This window comes from Heloderma suspectum, chromosome 8, assembly GCF_057233095.1.
Source record: "Heloderma suspectum isolate Gila_16-S chromosome 8, 16-S_ref, whole genome shotgun sequence".
NCBI lineage: Eukaryota > Metazoa > Chordata > Lepidosauria > Squamata > Helodermatidae > Heloderma > Heloderma suspectum.
Window position 1 is genome coordinate 19,448,174 of NC_139465.1, and position 6,544 is coordinate 19,454,717.

Here is a 6,544-nt window from a genome sequence, read left to right on the forward strand (position 1 = left end):
CAGGGTCTTTTCCAGGGAGTTTTCTCTTCGCATTAGGTGGCCAAAGTATTTGAGCTTCAGCTTTAGTATCTGTCCTTCCAATGAGCACTCAGGGTTGATTTCCTTTAGGATGGACTGATTTGACCTCCTTGCAGTCCAGGGGACTCGTAAGAGTCTTCTCCAGCACCACAGTTCAAAAGCATCAATTCTTGGGCACTCAGCCTTCCTTATAGTCCAGCTCTCACAGCCATACATTACTACTGGGAAAACCATAGCTTTGATTAGACGGACCTTTGTCGGCAAGGTGATGTCTCTGCTTCTTACTATGCTGTCTAGGTTTGCCATAGCTTTCCTCCCAAGGAGCAAGTGTCTTTTAATTTCATGGCTACAGTCACCATCTGCAGTTAGGGATGTACAAAAGGCACTTACCTGGTCCTGCAGCTTGCTTCGCGGTGGAGGGGAGGCGCTTCGGTTCTCCCCCCGAAGTTCAGGCCGGGGGGGGGAGGCGCCCCGCCTCGCCCGGCCGAAATTCAGGCCGGGGGGGGAGGCGCCCCACCTCGCCCGGCCGAAATTCAGGCTGGGGAGAAGCGCCCCATCTCCCCGGCCGCAAAATACAAAAGTGAAAAAAAAAACACCCGTGATAGGCTACGTAACGATGTACGTAGCCTGTCACGGCTAGATTCCCAAAGTCAGCCGTGATAGGCTACGTAAATCGTTACGTAGCCTATCACGGGTTACTTTGGAAAAAAAAAGCGTGTACGCAAATGGCGGCGCCCATGGGCACTGCCATTCCCGTTCCTTATTTGGTCCCGGTAGTCTACGTAAAGATTTACGTAGACTACGGCGAAAATAAGGGCAACGCTATTTGCCCCCGCCCCCGATGAACCACCGCCGAACTCCCGCCGGGACCCGCCGCCGAGAGGGACATTCGAGGGAGGTAAGTCCCATCCTGGGGGGGGGCGGCGGGGGGGAGAATTTCACCAACAATTTCAGGGGGCCAAATGCGTTGGCATTCAGCCTCCCCGAGATTCGTGGAGAAATTCTCTGACATCCCTATAAGACTGCGGTGATCTTGGAGCCCAAGAAAATAAAATCTGTCACTGCTTCCATTCCTTCCCATTCAATATGCCAGGAAGTGATGGGGCCAGATGCCATGATCTTCGTTTTTTTAATGTTGAGTTTCAAACCAGCTATTGCACTCTCCAATTTCACCCTCAGCAAGATGCTCTTTAGATCCTCTTCGCTTTCTGCCATTAGGGTGGTATCTTCTGCGTATCTGAGTTTGTTGATAATTCTCCTGGCAATCTTAATTCCGACCTGTGATTCATACAACCCAGCGTTTCTCATGATGTACTCTGCATATAAATTAAATAAGCAGGGTGACAATATACAGCCTTGTCATACTCCTTTCCCAATTTTGAACCAATCGGTTCTTACTGTTGCTTCTTGACCCTCATACAGGTTTCTCGGGAGACAGGTAAGGTGGTCTGGTACTCCCATCTCTTTAAGAATTTGCCAGTTTGTTGTGATCCACACAATCAAAGGCTTTAGCGTAGTCAATGAAGCAGAAATAGATGTTTTTCTGGAATTCTCTTGCTTTCTCCATGATCCAGCGAATGTTGGCGATTTGATCTCTAGTTCCTCTGCCTCTTCGAAACCCAGCTTGTACTTCCAGTAGTTCTCGGTTCACATGCTGCTGAAGCCTAGCTTGTAGGATTTTGAGCATAACCTTGCTGGCATGTGAAATCAGCACAATGGTGCGGTAGTTTGAACACTCTTTGGCATTGCCCTTCTTTGGAATGGGAATGTACACTGACCTTTTCCAGTCTTGTGGCCACTGTTGAGTGTTCCAAATGTGTTGGCATATTGAGTGCAGCACTTTAACAGCATCATCTTTTAGGATCTTAAATAGCTCAGCTGGAATACTGTCATCTCCACTAGCTTTTTTGTTAGGAATGCTTCCTAAGGCCCACTTGACTTCACTCTCTAGCATGTCCGGCTCAAGGTCAGTGACCGCACTATCATGGTTATCAGGGACTTTCAGATCTTTCCTGTATAGTTCTTCTGTGTATTCTTTCCACCTCTTCTTAATCTCATCTGCTTCTCTTAGGTCCCTGCTTTCTTTGTCTTTTATCATGCCCGTCTTTGCACAAAACGTTCCCTTGAGATCTCTGATTTTCTTGAAGAGATCTCTAGTCTTTCCCATTCTATTGTTTTCCTTGATTTCTTGGCATTGTTCATTTAAGAAGGCCTTCTTGTCTCTCCTTGCTATTCTCTGGAACTCTGCATTCAGTTGGATATATCTTCCCCTTTCTCCCTTGCTTTTCACTTCCCTTCTTTCCTCAGTGACTTGTAAAGCCTCATCAGACAGCCACTTGGGTTTCTTGCATTTCTTTTTCTTTGGGATGGGTTTAGTTACTGCCTCCTGAACAATGTTACGGACCTCCATCCATAGTTCCTCAGGCACTCTGTCTATCAGGTCTAATCCCTTAAATCTATTTGTCACCTCCACTGTATATTCATAAGGGATATGATTTAGGTCATACCTGAATGGTTTAGTGGTTTTCCCTACATTCTTCAATTTAAGCCGAAATTTTGCAACAAGCAGCTCATGATCTGATTTTCCCACCCTTTTGTTGACTATGAGTGCTACTCCATTTCTTCTAAGGGATTCTTGCCCACAGTAGTAGATATGATGGTCACCTGAATTAAATTTGCCCATGCTTGTCCATTTTAGTTCGCTGATTCCCAAGATGTCGATGTTCAGTCTTGCCATCTCATGTTTGACCACCTCCAGCTTACCTTGATTCATTGATCTTACATTCCAGGTTCCTAAACAGTATTGTTCTTTACAGCATTGGACTTTCTTTTCACCACCAGGCACATCCACAGCTGAGTGTCCTTTCGGCTTTGGCCCAGCTGCTTCACTCTTTCTGGCGCTACTTGGAAATTCCCTCTGCTCTTCCCCAGTAGTATATCGGACACCTTCCGACCTGAGGGGCTCATCTTCCCATGTCATATCTTTTAGCCTTGTGATACGTTCCATGGGGTTTTCTTGGCAAGAATACTGGAGTGGGTTGCCATTTCCTTCTCCAGTGGACCACATTTTTCAGAACTCTCCGCCATGACCTGTCCATCTTGGGTGGCCCTGCATGGCATAGCTTATGGCTTCACTGAGTTACACAAGCCCCTTCACCACAACAAGGCAGTGATCCATGAAGGGGTCAATGGGGAGAGCATTCCACAGTTGGAGGGCTATCACCAAGAAGGCCATCTTCCTTGTTGCCATCCTTGAAGCCTCCTTTGGAGGAGGGCATCAGATGATGAACATTGTATATGAGTAGGTTCAGACAGGATCATCATCATTATGAACCTGTCCAATGATTCAGATCCATAGGAAAGACCCTATTGAGGACACCCCCCTTTTGCAGAGGCCTGTTGGTTGGGCACGCTGGTCTTTCCCCTGCATGGCACCCCAATTTTGGAATGCTCTCCCTTCTTAGCCATGATCCCTCTTGCCCAGCTTTTCAGAAAGGAGCTAAGACGTCTCTTTAATTTGGCCTTTTGAAATGTGAGTAGTGATTTTAATGTCATTTCAACACAGTTTTTATATGGTTTTATTGTTTTAAGTTTCTATGTATTCTTGTTTTTATTTTAATTGTTGTACACCACCTTGGTGACATTTGTGGAAAGTCAATATCTAAATGTTGTTGTTGTTGTTATTAATAAACCAAACAACAACAACAATAACCTTCCTCAGACACGGTCTGAAGCTCTATGGAGGCCTTATACCCTCTTTTGATAGACTATCCCCTAGGCCCCCGCTCCCTTCATAGGCTCCACCCCTTCCTGAAGAATATAGAGATATAGTGGGGTGTTCCCTGGCTTGGGGCCTACTGCTCTGTTGCCTCTCATTCAGCAGCCAGCTGCCTTGTGCTTTGCCTATGTTGGCAAGCAGCCACTGGGGAGAGCAATATCCCTGGAGTAGAGGGGTCAGATCTCTCACAGAAATCTTGCCTCACTATGGGGGTCACAATTCAGGGGTCTCTGGCTCAAGGGTCATCTGGCTGACAGCCTGAGGTACAGGCTTGGTATTGGGGCCTGGGTTTGAGTTCAGCTTGTACTACTGATCCCACTGATCTACATCTAGGGATGTACGAAACGACTTACCTGTTTTGTTTCGTGACATCCGCGGTGGGGGAAGGTGCTCCACCCCCCCCCCGAAATCCTCGCCAGCTGGCTCTGCTCTGTGGCAACTCTGCGGAGCTGCCAGCTAGGGCTGCCCACAGCGACATCTGGCCGCTGCTGGGCTGCGCAGGGACACAAATGGCGGCTGCCATAGCCGCCGCCATTTGCGTCCCTTTTTTTTGCCGTGATAGGCTACATAAATATTTATGTAGCCTATCACAGTGAAAAAAAGGGAAAACAAATGGAGGCGGCTATGGCAGCTGCCTTTTGTGTTCCCTTTTTTGCCATGATAGGCTACGTAAATATTTACGTAGCCTATCACGGCCTCTGCAGGGATGCAAATGGCATCCCTGCATTAGCCGTGATAGGCTACATAAGTTTTTACGTAGCCTATCACGGCAAAAATCGTGAAGCGAATGGCGGCCGCAGACGTGGCTGCCATTCGCAAAGCAGCGTGAATGGCACCAGGTAGGTGCTCCGTTTCATGCACCTTTCGCAGGGTGGTGGGGCGGGGGGGGGTCTTCGTTCTGCCACAAATTTCAGGGGGCTGAATGCACTGGCATTTGGCCTCACTGAGATCCGTGGCGGAATTCTCCGCCATCCCTACCTACATCATCTCTTCTCCTCTGGGTCAAAGTCTGAGCTGCTGTTCAGGGTGTGGGTCATGAGAAATGGATGAGATCCAGCTTGTGTACACCAGTATAACTCCTTTGGAGCCTGTTTCCTTGCATTTGGCCCATCCTTTTATTTATTTATTTATTTATTGCATTTATACCCCGCCTTTCTCCCTCTCGCAAGGAACTCAAGGCGGCTTACATTATCCTCCTCCTCACCGTTGTATCCTCACAACAACAACCCTGTGAGGTAGGTTGGGCTGAGAGTCTGTGACTGGCCCAAAGTCACCCAGTGAGCTTCCATGGCCAAGTGGGGACTAGAACCCAGATCTCCCGGCTCCCAGTCCGTCACTCTCACCACTACACTACACTGGCTCTCCATGAATGAATTTTGAAAAATGAAATGAAATGAAAAAAATGAATGAAAAAAAAATGAATTTTGCTCATTTTGCCTACAAAACTGATGACTGTTTATCAACACCACCTAGGTACATTAAAGAGAGATGAATTTGCCCATGACTCTTGTAATGTTATTTTATTTAGCTACAATTAGTGTTTAGACACATGCATATTAGCTTCAACTTTTTGACCCCCATTTGCTTTTTTGAAAATTATGGTGCTTCGCTCTCAGTTCCCCAGATGTCTTCTCTCTTAATTAATCCTCGCAACCTTCTCTGCAGTTTTAAAACAAATTCTATTATCACCACTCAAAGTTGAGAGAAGAATTGTAATAGATCTCAATTGCATATTCAGATTAATCTTATTATGAACTGTAATTAACACACCTGACAAACTTAATTTGATGGCCCCACAACTAAATTTTCCACTAAGTAGGTAATTTAATTGCTCTACAAATGTACGGATCAATATCGTTACAAGATAAAAATGATGACACAATAATGGATTTCTGGTTATTGATTCCCCCCCCCCCAGCAGTCATCTGCTTTTCATGCATTCGTTAAAAATGAAATGTCAGATATAATTTTGCCAATGAAACTTTCCCCCAATACGTGAGATTAGAAGGAAAAGATTCTGAAGAAAAGAGTGTGACTTCCACTCAACCTTGCTTGCAGCACAGCCTTTCCATTTTGGAAATGAATCCATGAAAGAACTTCCAAAGCACAAATGCAGCTCCCCAACCTGTCCCATTCACTTCAATGGAGGGAACAGTTCTAGAGATGTAGGAGAACTTTGTTCCTGTTTGTAAATCATGAAACATGTCCCATTCACAACCTCAAACGAAAGAGTTTAATTCTTGAGACATTTTTGCAATTTCCCAAGTTTGCGCTCACATTCAGATGGGCACACTTATGCACATGTGCATTTTAAGGAGTGTGCACTTGCACAAGTGGACACTTTTTAATAAAAATGCAAGCTCAGGAAACTGCGAACATTTTCCCCAAATTACACTCCTTCTCACATTCGTGAAAATGCACATTTGCCCCCAACCCCAAAAAAACACAGTTTCACACATTACCCTATGGTGGAAAAGTGTGCATTTATGGTGCATGCTTGGAAAAGTGCATTTTTCATGTTGCAGCGGAGAGATGCTCATATTCCAGAGAGAGAATGAGGAAAGATGAGCACCGAGGTGGGAGAATGGAGAACCATGATGAGCTTGAACATCGCTCATTCTCCCATCCCTAGACAGTTCAACATGTGTAAGGGAATATGAGCAAAGGGAGGCCCACTCTGTTACAATGTATGGGAAAAAAACTACTCATGCTGAAGGCCATGGGTTGGATGCAGTCTTAGTCATGCTT